The sequence below is a fragment of the Aotus nancymaae genome, unplaced genomic scaffold (assembly GCF_030222135.1).
Source record: "Aotus nancymaae isolate 86718 unplaced genomic scaffold, 86718_ANA_hifiasm-v0.15.2.pri h1tg000041l, whole genome shotgun sequence".
Classification (NCBI taxonomy): domain Eukaryota; kingdom Metazoa; phylum Chordata; class Mammalia; order Primates; family Aotidae; genus Aotus; species Aotus nancymaae.
This window is the reverse complement of record NW_026988455.1, coordinates 28116014-28136021: the sequence shown is the minus strand read 5'-3', so window position 1 is coordinate 28136021 and position 20008 is coordinate 28116014. Positions and strand designations below refer to the sequence as shown.

The following is a 20008-nucleotide window of genomic DNA, read 5'->3' as shown; positions in this document are numbered from 1 at the left end:
AAATTTCTAAAAATGTACTACACGCCAAGACTAAACCATGAAGAAATAGTGAACAGCAAGGGTGAACAGAACTATGTCTAGTATGAAGATTGAATCAATAATCAAAAATCTCTCAACAAAGAAAAACCCACACCAGATCCCTTCACTAGTTAATGCTACCAAACATTTAAAGAAGAATTGATGCCAATTTTTCTCAAACTCAAATAATTGAAGAGGAAGGAACATTTCCAACCTCATTTTATGAAGTCAGCTTTACCCTAAACTCAAAGCCAGGAAAGATACCACAAGAAAAGAAAACTACAAACCAATATCTCTGAAGAACATACCTGCAAAAATCCTCAACAAAATACTAGCAAACCAAATCCAACAACACATTAAAAGGTTCATACATCAAGTGGAAATTTCCCCTGGGATGCAAGGATGGTTTAACATATGAAAATCAATTACATGATACACCACACTAACAGAATAATGACAAAAAAACTGCATAATCATCTCAATAGATGCAGAAAAAGCATTTGATGTTATTCAACACTTTTTCATAATAAAATCTCTCAAGAAATTAAGAATAGAAGGAAGGTACATCAACATAATAAAAGCCATATTTGAAAATTCCATAACTAATATCATATTCAATAATGAAAAACTGGAAGTTTTTCCTTTAAGATAAGGAAAAAAGCAAAAATGCTCAGTCTCCACTACTTCTATTTAACATAATATTGGAAGTTCTAGACAGAGCAGTTAAGTAAGAAAAAGAAATAAAAGGCTTCCAAATCAGAAAGGAAGAAGTAAAATTTTCCCCATTTGCAGATGGCAGGATCTTATGTATAGAAAACCCTCAAGACTTCATAAAAAAACTGTTAGAACTCATATATAAATTAAGTAAAGTTGCAGGTATAAAATCAACATACAAAAATCAGTTCTATTTCTATACACTAACAAACTACCTGAAAAGGAAATTAGGAAAACAATACAATTTACAGTACCAATGAAAAGAATAAAATATTTAGAAATAAACTTCATTAAAGAGATGAAAGACTTACACTAAAAACTATAAAACATTGATGAAAGAAATTAAAGAAGACACAAACAAATGGAAATACATCTTGTGTTCATAGATTGGAAGACTTACTATTTTCAAAATATCCATAGAGGCAACCTACAGATTCAATACAATCCCTATCATAATCTCAATGGCATTGTTTTACAAAAATGGAGAAAACAATTTACAATTTATGTGGAGACAGGAAAGATCACAAATAGCCAAAGGAAAGAGGTTTATTTGGCTTATGGTTCTGCAGGCTGTACAAGCATGGCACCAGCATCTGCTCAGCTTCTGGGGAGAAGGCAGTCTTTACTCATGGATGATGGTGGAGGGGAAGCAGGCATGTCACAGGGTGAGAAGGAGCAAGAGAGCAGTAAAATTAAGAGCAAAGGGCGTTAGGGTGGACAAGGAGTGAACGAGGGGATAAGGAGCAGAAGAGCAATTGCTGGGGTGACGTGAGGGGACGCAGGAGGTAAGCAGCGCATCCTCATCCATCAGGGCCGCGCGGGCCCAGGTGGGATTGTATGCTAAAGGATGGTGGGGGAAGCCACGGGGAAAGTGACATCACCTGATTTATATGTTTTAAAGTCTCCCGTGACTTTAGCGTGGAGAATGAAGTAAAAGCAGTAAGTCCAGCTCAAGGACTCCAGCTGTACTCCCGCAGCAAGAGAATGGTAGCCCAATGATGGGCAGAAGTGACCAGCATTCAGAAAAGTGGGGTTCTGAGTCACCTTGCTGATGAATTGGGTATGTGACTATGAGCATGAGGTTAGGGTTAAAGGAAAGAAAGAAATGATGAGTGAGCTCTGGGATGTTTACTTAAACAAGGTGCCATTAACTGAAGTGAGGAGGCCAAAGGAGAAACAGATGGAAGGACTTGATGTTGGCTGAGGTAAGTTTGAGCTGCTGCTGTGAGATATGCAAATGAATATAAGAAGTAGGTGGTTGAACTTGAAGCCTTTGGTTCCTTGCAGTATTCGGGATTGGATTGGATTAACTAGGAAGTGAGGTCTAGAGAAGAGAAGGGGGCCTAGGGACAGTCTGGCTCCTCATTTAGAAAGTTAGAGCAATGATTCCCACCTAGTCTACCTTATAGGGTCTCCACTAGGATTCGATGAGGAGAGGGCAGAGCTCTGTTCCAATTTCAAAAATTCTAAGTTTCAAACACCACCCACTATTCCTTCTTCTCAGAGGTAAAGAGGCTGATGAGGAATTTCCAATGTGGGAAAGCTCTCCAGTGAGACCGGAAAGGATGCTGGAGCCTCCACCCCCACCTCTAGGACAGGTGAGTTCTCCCAAACCTTAGCCTCATTTCAACGACCCTGGGATAACTAAAAATGACCTGGTCTTCTTCTCCATCCTGCCCATTGTTATTGTGAAGCCCATCATCATTTCATCCAAATACATAGCACAGAAGAGCCCATTCTGTGGTTGAGATGCTCGTGAAGCCCTTGGGCAGTTGGCCTGAGAAGTCTGAGAAACACCAGTGCTTCCTTTTCTCAAAGTGTACAGGCACATTTTTCTTCATGCAGAATTTCACATATGGAAGATTTCACTTTATAGTTCCCAGATGTTCTTCTGTTATCTATGAGTAAGATAAATTCTTTTTTCCTTTCTGCATGTTAAACACGACACACACACACACACACACACACACACACACACACACACACACACAATCATCCTCCCATCTAGCTGCAAAACAGAAAACATGTTTTCATTGAATTGTATTTTTCCCCTCCTTTTGAATGCAGAACAAACATGGAAAATTTTCAAGGGAATAATCCCTCCCAAGGCTGTGATGTAAATAAGGAGGGGGTGATGATGCTGTCCCCTGGACGCGATGCTGACCACTCCTCACTATCACCCACAGGGCGAATGCCGCCAGCGCAAGGCCAGCCACCTGCACTTCATCCACACCTCCACAACTTGTCCAGCCTTTCAGCTGCCTTGGCCTTCATCTCCCATCTTCCCAGAGAAGAAGATGAAAGCATTCATTCCCTCCCTAAGGATGCTGTGGAAAGAGTAAGAATCCACTGTGTGTGGCTGTGTGGTCTGAGTCACTCTACAGCGGAAAATGTAAGAATGGAAGTATAGAAAATATGAAATCCTTGCTTCAGGAAAGACGCTCCTTTGATCTCACTTGATGATTAAATAAATCAGTATCATTGACACATAATAAGTGTTTTCTACTCCCTCAAAAATATTATCTTAAATATATTGCATGAGTCTATGTACATCTATTTACATAGACACACACACATACTTCTATACAATTACACATAAGGAGGCTGTAGGTTGCATGCATAGTAAACATGTTTAAATCTTCTTAGAACTCCTCCTCTGTGTCAACATCTATGCTACGTGCTACGGATGTGAAAAATGAATAATGCACAAAATACCTTCCTTTGTGGAGCTTACTGGCCAGTAGTGGACACAGACTTCTAGACAATCTCAGCTTGCCTATCAAGTACAACAACAGGCATTTCCTCAGATTTAGAGAATGTTCAGAGAAGTAACAGAGCATCACTTCCTGGCAGAAAGTATAGGAGGCTGGATACTGGTCCTCAAAGATGTCCATGTCACAATCCCAAAGCTTGTGGCTATGTCATCTTGCGTGGCAAAGAGACTGTGAAGATGGGATTAAATTAAGGATCTTGACAAAGGAACGTTATCCTAGATTATCTAGGTGGTCCCAAGGCAATCACAGGGATCCTAGAAGGAGGAGGAAAAGGATACAAGCCAAAAAAAGGAAATGTGATGATGGAAGCAGAGGTCGGAGTGATGTGTTTTGAGGATGGAGGAAGGGGCCACAAGCCAAGAATGCAGGAGGACTGCAGGAGCTGGAAAAGGCAAGGAAATGATTCTCCCCCAGAGCCTAGAAAAAGGCCCTGCCAACACCTTCAGGTTATGCCTGATCTCCAGAGCTGGAAGAGAATACAATTGCGTTGTTTAAGCCACTAAACTTGTAGGAAGCTGCTATAGCAGCAAGAGGAAATTCACCTAAGTTAAGAAAAGATTACTGGAAGAGATCAGATTTAGGCTTTGAAAACTAAGTAGAAAGTTTCAGGAGGCCAACACAGGGGTGACAGGCAGGAGCACCCAGGCGTGGAGACCATGCAAGCAGTGGACAGAGAGTAGATATGCCACAGCGTCGCAGAGGCTCTGCTCTCCGTTGTCTTTTGTTCAGACAGTAGAGGGTAACGGAGAGGAGGAGGACATGATACTGAGTGGACTGTGGAAGGCCTTGAATGGGAAATATCAGTTACAGCCACAATAATGCTGTGTAACAAACCATCCCCAAACCTGTGGCTTTAAACGGCAACCCCTATCACTTCTCACAAACCAATGGTCAGTTGGGTGGTTCTGCTGATCTGAGCAGACTCACCAGTGTGGCTGGGCCTGCACAGGCATCTGCGGTCAGGAGAGTGTGGACTGGTTGGTCTGGGTTGGCCTCAGCTAGGAGGCCCGTGGCTCTCCTCCCTGTCTCTCCCATATCCTTTTAATGGGCTACCCTGGGTTTGATCTCTTGGTGGTAGCAGGGATGGAAAGAGAAGAGGCAGAAATTCACAAGCATTTTTTCAATCTTCTTGCATAAAGTTTGCCGCACTCTCACTGGTGAAAGCAAGTCACATAATGTATTGGTTTGCTAGAGCTGTCAGAACAAAGTGCCACAGATGGTGGCTAAAACAACAGACATTTATTTTCTCACCCTCTGGAGGCTGAAAGTCTGAGATCAAGGTGTCGACAGAATTGGTTTCTTCTGAGGCCTCTCTTCTTGGCTTGTAGATTGCTGTCATCTTTCTGTGTCTTCAAATGGCCTTTTTCTCCATCTGTCTGTGTCCTAACTTCTCTCTATAAGGACACTGGTCATATGAGATTAGGACCCACCCTAATGGTTTCATTTTAACTTAGTTACCTCTTTAAAAACCCTGTCACCAAATTCAGTCACACTCTGGGGTACCCAGGGTTACAAGTTCAACATGAATCTGGGGGAGGGAGGACACAGTTCAGCGCTCAGCCCATGGCCAAGTTCAGAGTCATTATGGGAGAGGAGCGCCGAGGGGCATGGAGCCTGAGAGAAATGAAAAGTTGGCACCAGTAAGGTCATCAATGTGCTACATGAAGAATTAAGAATTTTGATTTAGATTCATTAAACAATGGTAAGCCTGCAGATTTTTAGCTGAGGAATATAATGATGAAAATTGCATTTAAGGAAATTATAGTTCCAGAGCGGTGTCTTGTGACACAGAACATGGATTTAAAGAAGATTAGCAGAAGTGGATTCTAAATGTCATGACTGTGATCCAGCATACTGATTTCAGTTATCTATTGCAAAGTGCCTCAAAACTTAGTGGCTTAAACAACCATTTTATTAGATCTCACAATGTCGGGGGTCAGGAATTTGGGCTGGACTAAGCTAGGCACTAGAGAGTTCTCTAAGAGCAAGAATGTGGAAACTTGCAGTCTTCTTCTTCCTTTTTTTTTTTTTAAGAGACACAGGATCTCTGCACGTTGCCCAGACCAGAGTTCAGTGGTTATTCGCAGCTACAAGCATGGCACACTACAGCGTCAAACTCCCTGGCTGAAGCCATCCTTCTGCCTCAGCTTCCTGAGTAGCTGGAACTAAACGCATGTGCCGCCACACCTGGATCAGCTTGCAGTCTCTTAAGGACTGGACCCAGAAACTGGTAGAGAGTTCATTCGACTGGATTGTGTTGGTCAAAATAGTAACAAGCAAGATCAAGCTACTCACGTCTAAAAGCCATGCCTCCTTAGGAAGGCAGGGTGTGAGTAGCTGAATTTACATGTTATTTTTTCTTCACATATTTACAAAGGGCTTTGAAAGAACATGAGCAACATTTCTAAGCTGGGTGGTAACTTTCCACCAAGAACAGCATCTGATGTGGAAGCAGGTTTGGTCGCCCATTCTCAGTCTTGCTGTAGATTCACATTCTAGAGGACAAGCCAAAATGCCCATGCATTGCACTCAACCCGGGGTCTCCCAGCATGCACTTCGGTGCTTTTGGGTGTAGTGAGGAAGGAGACCCTTAATCACCTTAATCCTCTTAAGCTTCTAAGCCCACTTCCCCCTAGCCTTCTGCATTGCATTTCAATAGGAGAGGGAAAAGCTGGCAGACGGTGCACCACCCTTAATCGCACCCCTATAGATATCAGGCATGGAATGGAGGAATCTTTCCGGAAGGCACTGTTTTTGCTTAAACATGATCAAACCCCCACCTAGTCATGTACCCGACACCTACTTCATGGATCAAGACTCTTTCACATGTAATTTCTAGAATTGTAAGACTTTGAAAGGGCAAGGATTTTTTTTTGTCGAGGAGCTTTGTTATTAGGGCATTCAGGCCCTCCACAGCTCCCGGCCAAATAAATCACCCAGCCCCGGCTGAATAAATCACCACTTCCTTCCCAGTTCGGTGTTCGAGAGGTTTGTTTGCAGCCTTTCCTGCTCCGCTACCAGCAGCAGTAGATTCTAGACCCTCCCAGGAGTGGAAAAGAATGAAAAGGGACTGACTTCTGGCCCTTTTTTCTTGTGCTGTCATTCTCCTGGTCCCCTCCCACAAAGAAGTAAGGGAAACAGAAGTGCACTGTGCCAGCCCCTCCAGGAGGTGAGTGAGAAAGAATTGCGACCTGTTCCAAGCGAGTCTATGTGAGTATGAAACACCAGCAGTGGAATGGTGAAGTGAGACAGGGAAGGGAAGGACGCCAAGAGGATGTGCTAGTGAGCAGATTGCCTCTGTGAGCACTGAGGCTCACTCTGGCTGGGAGCTTCTTGGGGATGCTGTAGAGCACAGCACCAAGTTGGCCCATCCATAAAGTGGAAGTGGGGATCTTTGCCTTGCAGCCCTGTTCCACGTGGCTGAGGGTTCTTCCCAGGGCATGGACTGCCTTGCACATTGGGCCTGCTCCATGCATGGTTCTGGCAGCCAGAGAAAGCTCAGACAGAGAATTGCAGATGCTCATACTAGAAGAGCAGGAATAGCAGGTGTTCAGGGGATAAAAACAGGGCCCCAACAGTGTCTGCCAGAAACTCATATCAGGGAACCCACCTTGGATCTCACTTCAGGGCCGTTTTTACTAATTACACCGTTGAGAAATTTTTATCAAATAATCAAAATATCCAATCTTGAATGTAGCATGGATGCTCAGCAAAATAAAATACAATGAAATAAATTTGAACAATACGGAAATGTGTGCAATCAGGGCACAGTGGTTCATGCCTGTAATCCCAGCACTTTGAGAGGCTGAGGTAGAAGGATCACTTGAGCCCAGAAGTCTAAGACCAGCCTGAGCAACAAAGTGAGACTCTATCTGTACAAAAAAAAAAAAAAAAAACACATACCCACACAAAAATTAGCCAGGCATGGTGGCACACATCTACAATCCCCGCTAGTCAAGAGGCTGAGGTGAGAAGATCACTTGAGCCTGGGAGGTGGAGGTCTCAGTGAGCCGAACACTCCAGCATGGGCAACAGAGCAAGACTCTGTCTCAGTAAACAAATAAATAAATAAATAAAAAGTACCATCATGTCTTCCTCCCTCTACTCATTCCACAGAGGTGTCCACCCTTGCAACTGTTTCTGTTTTAAACTGTTAGTACAATCATCCTTCTAAATAATATACTTCAGAGAGTAGGTCCTCATTATCCAAGAACAATTGGCGACGGAAAAAAAACCACTTAAAGTGAATCCATTTAAAACAGAGATCAAAATTTCACAGTTGATGATGATTAGGAGATTATCTTGAAAACTGAAACTAAAATTATAAAAATAAATGTATTTTTATTCAATAAAACTTAGATTGTAATGGCAACTGTGCATTAATTCTTAGAAAGAGTGAAGAAGAAATCAAGCATTTAAAGAGTGTGGGAAGTAATTTTTATGCAAAATTGTACAATAGCAGGATGCATCAAGAGGGAAGGAGGAGAACAGAGGGAATTGACATTTCACACACACCTTTCACACAGTCACTGATTGCTGCACCAGGCTCTACATATATTATCCCCATCATCCTTCCAACACCATCAAGCATGAGTATTCCCATTTTACAAATACTAAAACTGAAGGCCACAGAGATAAAGCAGATTATGCAGGTCTTAGCTTACAAGTGGTAAAACCAAGATTTGAAGGCGTACAACGTGAGTCAACAAGACCATTTCTGGGCACAAGCATGGAGAAGAGAGTGTTATGAGTGAAACTGTGTCCTCTTCCCAAAATGTGTATATTATCGCCCCCCACCCCCACCATCCTATGTGCCTAGAATCTGACTGTGTTTATAGAGAGGACCTTTAAAGAGGTAGTTTAAGTGAAATGAGATCATGTGGGTGGGCCGTAGTACAATTTGACTGGAATCCTCCCTAGAAGAAGAAATTTGGACTGAGAGACCCCAGAGCTGTACAGGCATGTGAGGACACAGCGAGATGGCGGCCGCGTGCAAGGCAGGAAGACAGCCCTCACCAGCAGTCGAATATGCGGCTCCTTGATTGTGGTCTTCCAGCCTCCAGAACCGCGATGAAAGTCATTTGTGTTGTTCAAGCCACTCAGTCTGCAGTACTCTGTTATGGCAGCCATCAGAAACTAACACACAGGGGAATGGAAAAGGAAAGGAGGCAGGGGAGGGAAGGAAAATAAGAGGAGAAGGAAGAGGTGAGAAGTACTCAATCTCGATTTACCTTGGGACCTGGGGAGGAGCTTGCCTATAGGAATCAGTGAAAAAGATGCAACAGTGAGTAAAACTTTGAGCAAACGTCTCAACCGTTGTCAAGAACGCCTCTGGAATGAGCTGCGCATAGACACACACCCGCCATCACCCCTCCAGGGCAGCCGCTGACTCCCAACAAGGAACAACCTTTGTGTCACCAGCGCCCCCATTCTTAATGTGACATGTTAACCCTTAAGGGAAGTGTCCAAAGGAAGTCCTATTAGATTCCTACTAAATGGTTGGATTCCATTTTTAAAAAGGGTTTCCAGATGAATAGTGAGGGACTGGTTCTGATCTGCATGTTTTTCCAGACCTTGGAGTTTTTCCACCCTCGCTGCTTCCAGTTCTGCCTTCAAAAGGCCAGGGAGGTGAACTGAAGGGAAAATAAGCTCCTTTGTCCCCATCAAAAGCAGATGCCACAAAGCAGGGAGCAGCACTCCCCACAGGGCCTGTCAATTGCTCAGTGTTTTACCGTTTTCCTTGCAGTTAAAAGCATGTCAACTGGGGAGGGGTCCACACTAGGGGGGCAGAGGCACCTGCCAAGGTGTGTTTATAGCAGATGCTTAGATCTTGTTTTAATGTCATCTGATCTTCAGAGGGAGCAGAGCTTGAGAGTTTCTGTCCAGGATGCAAAGAACTGAGAACCTCACACTAATAGCTGAGAAAGCAATGTTTTGAAAGATGTATCAAATTGGTGACCACAGAGGATGTTGTTAGAGCTTGGGAGGGGCAGATGTTTTTTAACCTTTCGTTAGTGATTCTGAAATAACAGATGGAACAGGGCCATCTACTGCAGTATTAATTTGTTTTGTTTTCATTGCATTTTCCCCATCTAAGAACCATGAAAACAGCAAAGCTTTTCTTGGTCCCTGATTTCAGAGAAAGGTTGTGTTATAGGGTAGACATCAGGGGCTACTTGAGTGCCATTTGCTCTTGTGTCCCTGAAACATGGCATCCTTGAAGAGGTGTCTCTGAGTTTGGGAACCTCCAAAACAGCTCCCTGGACAAGGATGTCAGTGCACAGAGTTTATTTGGGAGGTGAAGTCAGGAGGCACTGTGGCAAGTAGGGAAGTGAAGGAAGATGAGGAAAGGTCCGACTAGAGGGAGACGGCAGGTTATCAGTGTGAGCAACTGGGGCTCAAGCCTGTTGGGACCCCCTGGAGACAGTGTAAACAATGCCACTGAGTGATCCCAATCAAGAAGCAAAGGATCTGGGGTATTTATCCACCAAATCCTACCTAGCATTTGTTGAGACTGCTCCTGGCAGGACATCAACTGCCCCGTCCTTCAGTCTGGCTGTGAGCAGGCCAGAGGAAGGCAAAGAGCCCACGTGGCCTTGCAGGCGGACATGGGCTTCCAGTGGGCTTTGAGTCAATGGGCTTGGGAAGGATGAGGGTTTGAAAAGACGTAGGTGGGGCACCATAGTCTCTGCCACAGCAGTTATGCTAAGAGAAGGGAGGGGGAAATGCCTTCTAGGACCACGAGAAAAAGGAAGAGAATTCTAAAAATGAAAGGGTGATGCAGAGCTCCCAAGTTTTGCAAGTAGGATTGTTGAGACCTAAGACTCATGACTTCTGTGAACTCTGTGGAGGTGACAAGACTGGATTGGCCACCTAGTGTTTGCTTCCACACTTGGGGCTGACGAATTACTCCTGGAGCTGGAGTCTAGCCTCCTTAGATGCACTTCACAACTGCAAATCAGAACAAATGCCCAGCCAATTATAGTAGACATTCAACCTATCAGAATAGATGCTCGACAAGTAAGAACTGATCCTCAGCCAATCAGAACCAACACTGGCCACTAGCAATGGGTTCTGCTGGTGTAGCAGCCAAACAGCTCTAGCTGGGGGTAAACTCAGACCTAAGCACAGACTTGCAGTCAGTGAGCTTGGACCTCAACTCCCAGCCTCCACCTCTGCATCCTTTTCTCTTCCACCTGTTATATTTCTTTCAGCAACCCAAAGCCTTCATGTGGCCCAGGCCTCTTGGCTTCAGCATTCTCACAAAGGAAAGGCTCATGTATCAGTCATTTGCATCATAAATTCAAAACCCTAAAGCATCTAAAGAGTAAACTTCATATCTGACTGTGGGAAAAAAAGGCAGAAGCCCCATGAGAAGACACATTCACAACAGGGATGGGTCTTTGCCTCTGAAATGACTCCACAGTTGCAGCCCACATGGGTAAGCTATAAAGCAGCCTATCTCACTTCAGTGCTTTAGGTAGACTGCTGCCTGCCTGTCCTCCCAGATCCATCGCAGCAGTTGGTCCTGGTGTCCTTCACATGTCAGAGTCTGATGACCACCTGTGTTACCCACTCAGCTGCTCCTGAGGCTCCATCCACTCACACACACATAACCTAATGGTCCGTGAGGAACGACAGTCCTAAATGAAGCAGAAAGGCCTGCTTTTTGCAGACCGTGCCAGCCAGGTTCCAAAGAACGTCACGTGGTTTGGGTTACGTGGGATTTGGGCGGGGAGCTGCAGAGGTGAGGAGGAAACCCTGTTGTTTTTGCACAGCAGCATTTCTTGCAATGGCCCTTCCTGTCCATGCCTACGGCCACAGCTCACCTGAGATCGCTTCTCAGGAAAGCAGCCCAAAACGCTCTTCATCAGTCTCCTGGTCCCTCCCTCCCACCACCCTGTCCTGGATTTTGCTGCCGATTCCTCTTCTGAAAGCAAAGCCTAAAGTAAGCCATTTCCTCCAGCAGAGCTTCTAATGGGTTTCCGCTGCTGGAGTCTCCTGGGCTGGGAGGACGACTAGGCCTAGGACTGCCCTCCAAAGCCCGACATGTGGCTGCTCCTCAGTGTGGCTTCCCCAGGGCCCGGCTAGCGCAGGTGGTGGGATTCTCACGTAGGGGCTCAGGGCTCTGTGTGCCAGAATTCCCACTCTCGAAGCGGAAACTACAACTCCTTTACTCCCCCAGCCTTGCAAGTCCTGCCACAGCGTCACTTCCGTGGGACTCCAGTGGCAGCACACAAGTCACCAGCTCACAATTCAGAGAGAGGGGAATTCAACGCTACCTCTTGATGGGGAGAAAAGTGTGTGGCATGGCGGATATTGTTGGAATCATATTGGAAAATAGGATCTGCCCCATAGCGCAAAGCCAAATAAAGCACTGGCTCTAGCCAAGCGTGCCCACCCTCTCCCAGGCCATGTTCATTACCCCCACCTGCGACCCCTCCTTCAGGGTTCACCACAATTGCCACCTCCTCCAGGAGGCCAGCGTCCCAGCCAAAAACAAGCTCTTCCTCCACTGCCCACTCACCATGCTGCAGCTGTTCTTCCCGGCACCTATTCTCTTCCGTCTTGCATCTTAGGGCATCTGGTCTGCCCTGGCTCCTGCCAGTCATGAAGACACACACCTCGAACCTCCCTGTAGCCCCTCCATGTGTTCAAACTTCCCTGCCCCATAGCATACTCAAACCTCACACGTTTTCCCACAGCGCACCATGAGAGGCCGGCAGAATCGGAACAGCATGTGCTGGGGATGTTTCTGTCAGTGAAATGTGTCTCTGAAAAGTTTATCAGCCTTTGAACATGGCCCTGGCCCTGGCCCAGCCCCAACTGGCAAGCTTGGAGGATGAGCTGGATGAGCTGACATCATACTAATACTGTCCAAGCCCATATCTCTACCATGGCTTCTTAAATATGATGCCCTAAAACAAGGTTCCCCAGCCTTCCAGTCCAGACAGACATTGCCTGTGGGGCTGTGTGGGGCTGACGGACAGGCTGGCACACACAGTTCTTGGCTGTACAAATTCTACCTTGGGGTCCTGTGGAGTCCCAGGTCTGTGTATGACATCTTTTCCCTGTAGGCAATGGCATTCATGTGCCAAATGTGGCTGCTCCATTTTCTTGACCCAGGTCAACAAATGACAGCTCAGGGAACCCAATCCAGCCCCCTGCCTGTCTTGATAAAGTTTGATTGGAACACAATCTTGCCCATTCATTATGTATTGTCTGTGGCTGCTTTCACTCTGTCACACTACTGAACTCTGTGACAAAGAGAAATCATACCACCTGCAAAGCCTAAAGCATTGCTCTCTGGCCCCCCCCATAAAAGATTGCCCACCCCTGTCCTTCACACTTGTAAATGACCTCACTGTTCCCTGGTCCCGAGATGGGTGTTCAGGAAGAAAGACATTCCCCAGGACATTCCCAGCTGGCATGTCCCACCTCCTGCCCGTTCAGCCTTAGGTAGCCCAGGGAGACAAGCAAGGGAGGAAAGAGCTCCAGAAGGACCACAGGAAAGAGGCCCATGTCACAGTGGGTCAAAGGCACATCCAGAAGGAAGCAAGACTGCTCCTGGGCCCACCAGGCCACCCCAGCCTCTGCTTCTCCAGTCTCCTCCTGGGCAAGGTCCTTTCTCCTGCATCCACTAAGAGCTGGGATTGGTATTGTATTCAAGGAAGACCCAGAGAAACAAAAGGGGGAGGACATCAAGAAGCTCAGGAATGGCCTTGTTTCCACACCAAGAGCCGCCCTGCTGCTGCTGTAAGGAAAGTCCAGCCCCGGTTAGCCCACTAGAACTGCCTCGGGCTCACAGCCTGCAGCCTCCGTTTAGCTAGGATGAGGCACAGTCGCTGGCTGGCCCAAAAGCTGGGTCCCAGCATGAGATTCAGGGCCACCATACAAAGTTTTGCTCTCTGGGGTCCTTTCTCACCCAAGATCACTGCTGACACCCTTGACAGGGGTGGGAACCTGTCAACTCATTCCCCACAGTGAACCACCTGCTAGGTGTCTCTACAAAGGGATAACTCTATTCTTACTTATCTGCAGGAGAGAAGTGACCAATGTATAACCCTGTCCTTAAGGGAAGAAGTTTGCAGAATTCTAATCCATAAGACTTTCAACATGATGAGTTCCAAGAATGAATCTGTCACTTGCCACCTTTGTAATCTCGAGCAAATTATGAAATCCTCTAAGCCTTAATTTTCTTTTTTTATTTTTGTTTTGGTTTATTTGTTTATTTTTTGAGATAGGGTGTCCCTCTGTTGCTCAGACTGGAGTACAGTGGCATGATCATGGCTCACTTCAGCCTCGACCTCCTGGGCTCAAGCAGTCCTCCTGCCTCAGCCTCTCAAGTAGCTGGGAGGCACTCACCACCATGCCTGGCTGATTTTTGTATTTTTTGTAGAGATGGGGTTTTGCCATGTTGCCCAGGTTGGGCTCAAGGGATCCTGCCTCAGCCTTTCAAAGTGCTGGGATTACAGGTGTGAGACACCGCACCCGGCCCAGTTTTCTTTTTTTAAAATGGGATAATAACACCAACCTCACATGGTTAAAAGATATATATATATATATATGAGGCCCTTACTATGGTGACTGAAGTATAGGGCTAATGAGGGCTTTGAACAAATGAACAATGATCACACACACAGCAAGGGAAGTCTCATTCTCTCACAGAACCCCTTGAAAATAGAGCTATTTTCTCCCTTTTATCCTACCTCACTCAATTTACCCTTATTTATCTTCATATAAATTTCTTCCCCCTTTCTATTCCATTCTCAAGGCAATAAAGAATGAGCAGGGATACTTGTAAATTGAGCTTGCATTTACTTATTTTGAAATACGAAGTTTGGCAGGACAATCCCATATCCCTTTCTGTCTTTCTTACCTCAGACCAAAATCAGCGTCCATCTACAGATCCAGTTTTATATATGCCCCATGAACATATCTGTGTGCACCTGGTTTTCATAAGGAGGTAACAAAATCAAAATGTTTAAATGCTGGGACTCAGTAGCTAACGACCAGGTTCAAGTCTTTGCTTTGCCACAAATACTTTGTGTAAGCCCCAGAGGCATGTGACCTCTGTGGGTCTCAGTTTTCCCATCTGCAACAATAAGGGATTTGGACTCAATTTTATTATGTCTGGCCATATTATGGGATATATGATATGGGAAAAGGGTTGAAGCAGAAGGATCTAAAGGATCTTTTTAGTTGGAGTCAATTAGTCATTGGTGACTCAAAGCTGGCAGGCTCCCAGACATCAGAAACCAATTTTTAATCTGATTCATTTGTATGTCAGTTCTCCTCCTTACTGCTCTACCCGCTAACCATGTATAATTCCCTACAAATTCATTCTCAGCCATCCTTCCAACAAAAAGAAAGTCTTAAATAATCTGAAAAGAAAATCACTGATTATCTGAACTCGTTCATCCGTGGGCATCAGGTTTCTTTGCAACATGCTCCAAGGATTGGGTCTCTCAGGGATGGTCTCCTGTCTGCCATAGAGCCAATTTTATCTGTGGCTAATTAATATGTGTAAGTGCATTTGGTTTGCATAAGGAAGTATCCAAATAAATAGGTTTTATTCCCATGGCATCCTAAAAGTCATTTATGGAAATTTCCAGAAATCACTGGAGTAGGCAGGGTTAGGCCCCAGTCACCAATCAGTGGGTCCAGACCAAGAGCCTGAAGGTCCAAGAGCACCACTTACTCTTCAGAGCAGTATCAGGCCACAGACTGCAGGCCTGCCCAGTCATCTGTCCAGCAGGTCACGGTAGCAGGAGAGCCCTGCCAAGGTGGTGAGCAGCCTCATGGGCTTCCAGGGTTTCTGCTGCCCTCCCGCTGCATGGCTCATCCCTCCTGCTGTATGGGACAGGCCAGACTGGAACCTGAATGTCAGGCTTGGGACTCAAGGCCCCACCCTTTCTAGTCATTGTTTTCAAGACTGCAGCTGGCTCCCTGCTGAGAGGCCAAGGCTAAACCTCCATGACCCTCTCCTCTCAGGCCTCCCTGAAGCCCTTCCCTGCTCCCATCTGCCTCCCACAGTGCCCAGCGGTGAACTCTGAATTGTGTAAATTACCTGGTCACCCTATTTAAAAATTCCTGCTGGTCACTTGAGATTCAGTCTACTGCACCATGGCATTCAAAGACTCAGCCAGAGCTTCCCAGCATCACTCCTATGGCACAGATGCTTTCCCTGCCACACATACACACACTAACACACACGAACACACATATACATACAACACACACAAACACAGTTATAAACATACACTCATATCTACACACGTAACACACAAACACAAAACCCACACATTAACATACAAAGTCACAAACTCATACACACACGCCCACTCATAAATACACATAACACAAACATTCAGTCACAAACTCACATAAACACACACCCACTCATACATACACACAACACACAGCCACAAACTCATACACAAACACACACCCACTCATACGTACACACAACACACACAGCCACAAACTCATACACAAACACACACCCACTCATACATACACACAACACAAACACAGCCACAAACTCATACACAAACACACACCCACTCATACATACACACAACACAAACACACAGCCACAAACTCATACACACGCATCCACTCATACATACACACAACACAAACACATAGCCACAAACTCATACACAAACACACACCCACTCATACATACACACAACACAAACACACAGCCACAAACTCATACACAAACACATATACTCTTACGCATACACACAAAACACACAAATACAACACACACATAAACACAGATGTGAAACAGACATTTAACAAATGAACTTGAGCCCAAGAAGAGGGGCGCCATCTCACCAGCACATAGAGCCTTTAAATTAAGACACCAGTTGGGAAGAAACCAAGAACTAATAATGTCTCTTGAGCCTCTGGATCAAGCCACACCTGAAGTTAGCTATACCCCATGGACATTTCATTATGTCAGCCAATAAATTCCCTTCTTTATTGTGGTTCTTTTATTGAGGTTTAGCCAAGTTGGGTTTTCATCACTTCCAACTAGCCAACTAAAAATCCAGAGTGATCAGATACCCAGGAATCAAGCACCTGACATTCGGAAACAAGCTCGTCGAAACAGTCATACTCTGCCTCAAGGGCTCCGTTGAGTTTCTTTAAAAACTAAGGCCCGGGCCAGCCGCAGTGGCTTACGCCTGTAATCCTAGCAACAAGATCAGGAGTTCATGTCCAGCCTGGCCAACATGGTGAAATCCCATCTCTACTAAAAATACAAAAATTAGCCGGGCATGGTGGCACATGGCTGTAATTCCAGCTACTCAGGAGGCTGAGGCAGGAGAATCGCTTGAACCCAGGAGGTGGCTGCAGTGAGCAAGACTGTGCCATTGCACTTCAGCCTGAGTGACAGAGTGAGACTTTATCTCAAAAAATAAATATGTAGGCTTAGTCTTCTTTCATTTGCATTCATCTGATGGCACCCACCACTGTGCTTTGCACATAAAAACCTGGCCTGCAAATAAAACTTTTTTCTGCTGATGTAGCATTCTGAATAACTAAGAATCAGAGCAGAGTCTTCTATTTCATATTTTAAGTCTTTCTCCCACACAAAGACTTACACAAGGATGGCCATAGCTACACTAGTCTTAACCCACAATTGAAAACAACTCAAATCTCCATCAGCTGGTGAGTAGGCAGTATATCTATACAATGGCATAGTATTCCACAGTGAAAGGAAACAGGCTACAGATATGTAAAACTACATATCTACAGAACTACATATGTAAAACAGTATGTAAAACTACATGAGACATGGATGAACCACAAAGACATTTGCTAAGTAAAAGAAGCAGACATAAGAGACTGCATATCCTATGATTCCATTTACATAAAATATCCAGAAGAGGTAAATCTATGAAGACAAAATAGATTAGTGGTTGTCTGGGTGCAGAGAGGGAGAACTAGGGATTAAGAGTAAATGTGCATGAGAGATGTTATCAGGCGATAGAAATGTTTGAAAGCTGATTTATGGTCATGGTTGCACAATTTGATAAATTTACTTTAAAAATCATTGAATTATACACTTGAAATTGATGAAGTATATGATATGTAGAATATACCTGAAGAAAGTATTTTTCAATTCTACAAATTCGCAAGGCTGTATTTTAAGACCGTTTTGTTTTGGCGTGACTGTCTCCTGCCAGTCAGGTGAACCACAGGCGTCTTCATCCGATGATTGCCGAGGGTTTTATACTAGAGATGCAGAAGCTTCAAATGCAGAGCTGAAACTGTAAATCCCACGAGACCTACCCAGAAAGCTTATTTTAACAATTGGCAGTCTCCAGTTTTGACCAACCTACAAGATGTTCATATTTCTGTATATTGGGTTCTGATTTGATCAGAATTTTATTCTACTCTCTTCCATCTTCTTCCAGAATCTCCTGGGGGACTGGGAGTGGGGCAGGGTGGAAAAAGAATGAGACTCAGAGGCGTTCAAGGCAACCCCAGACAGACACCCTATCAGTTTCAGCCCTCCCCATCAGCAAGCGCATAGTAGGAGCTCAATATGTGCAGGGCTGAACGGAAGCCAGGGCATTTGTATCTCATTTGGGAAACATGCATGGCCCACTGCCGAGCACCTCCAAGTGGAGCAGCTGGCTAAACACAGCACCAGTGAGTCAAATTTGTGTTTGCAGGGGGAAACAAACAATTAAAGCAGATCAAAGGCTTGATGTGGTAATTAGAAACACGCTCATCGCTGTTCAGAAGCTGCCGAGGCTCTCCACGCTCCAAGATGGAGAAAAAGCAGCAGGCACCATTTTAAATCTGTCCTCACCCTCTACCAGCATCTCTTGGATTTACTTTTATTTTTCTGCTGAGGGGGGTTGACATTTCTGCCTGCCATATTTGCAACCAAAGGATCGGTCCCCTTTTATCCTCAGTCTGTTGGCCTCCCTACATCTGTTGAGACAACTCCAAGTCCACGTACCCTGGAAAACTCCTGGCCCCTCACTGCGATGCTCACAGTTAGTTGTTGGAGCACATGTTCCATTCTGCTTTGTTCTCATTGCTGGGGGTGAGGCTGCCTGCCTCCCTGCCAGACTGTCAGCTCCATGAGGGCAAAATGCAACTCGGCTCATGCTCAATAAGATGAAACACACGCCTTTGCCTGTGTGCTGTGTGTTCCCCTCTTCACAGGGCCCTCAACATGCCCTGCACTGCTGTCTTACACCTTCAGCCTCCACTAGCCCCTTGATTCACAGAGGAAAGAGAAACATTCGGTTCCAATATTCCCTCCACCTCTAAATTGTTCACCTGTGTCAGCTCTCGCCTCCTCTTTTGAGTGTGAGAACCCAGTAAGGGAGTAGATGGAGGTGTGGATTCTAGATCGGCCGGCTTGTGTTTTCAAAGCACACTCCCCAGAAGAAGCAACAAGGGAGGCAGGAGGCCCAGGCAAGGTGACTCAGGAGTATTAGTGGGTTATCCAGAACAAGGTGTGCACTGCATAGGAATGCAAGGCAGATGTGAGAGCATCAAGTTTACAGAAGCAGGAAGTATGGTTAATACAATAGATACTGGCCAGGCACGGTGGCTCACTTCTGTAATCCCAGCACTTTGGGAGGCTGAGGTAGGCAGATAACCAGAGGTCAGGAGTTCAAGACCAGCCTAGCCAACATGATGAAAGCTTGTCTCTGCTAAAAATATAAAAAATTAGCTGGGCATGGTGGCACATGCCTGTAGTCTCAGCTACTTGGGAGGCTGAGGCAGGAGAATTGCTTGAGCCCAAAAGACAGAGGTTGCAGTGAACTGAGATAATGCCACTGCACTCCAGCCTAGGGGACAGAGTGAGATTCCATCTCAAAAAAAGAAAAAGAAAAAGAAAAAAAATACAGTAGTTGCTTACAGTAGCATGTGAGCTGTCTGTTCATCCATCCATTGATCTGTCCATCCATTTATTCAAATGAAGTCGAAAGAATGACTAAACGGATGGATGGATGGATGGATGGATGGACAGACAGCTCATATGCTAGTAGTTTCAGATCATCTAGAGAGGTGTTGAAGCACTTCGATTTCCATGCTTTAGTCTTTCACATATTCCAAATATGGGAGAATTGGAATTTGTCCATAAGACAATTATCAGGCAAACTTGAAAAATTACAAGTTTTCGCCCATAGCCTGGCTATGGTAGATATATTTTACAGGTTCCATTTATTCATAATGTTTCCTTCTAATTAGGGTTAAACACAAAACTCAGATTATAGTTCTAAGTGGGGAGTATGGAATTTGCATTGAGCATCCCAGCAAATCCAATAAAAAAAGGCAATATTCTGATTTTGAAGAGCTCATTTGTGCTGATGGAGTCCCAGATCTGGAGCAAGATATTCAAGGTTAGAAAAAAGTAGAGGATTTGAGGGAGCTGAGCCTCAGAGTGGGTGGCTTCAGAAATAGCTAAACTGAGACTGATACCCCAAGATCCTGATGCCTGACACCTACCTCACCTCTCT

General features: G+C 45.2%; 1 long non-coding RNA gene across 1 annotated transcript in view; it reads right to left on the bottom strand.

Moving 5' to 3' along the window:
* Window positions 1-12257, bottom strand: part of LOC105724991 (uncharacterized) — a 37044-nt gene extending 24787 nt beyond the window's left edge. The window contains exon 1 of the long non-coding RNA XR_001109174.1: window positions 12034-12257. This is a non-coding gene — a long non-coding RNA (uncharacterized LOC105724991). The remainder of the gene's footprint in view (window positions 1-12033) is intronic.
* Between the last annotated feature and the right edge of the window lie 7751 nt (window positions 12258-20008).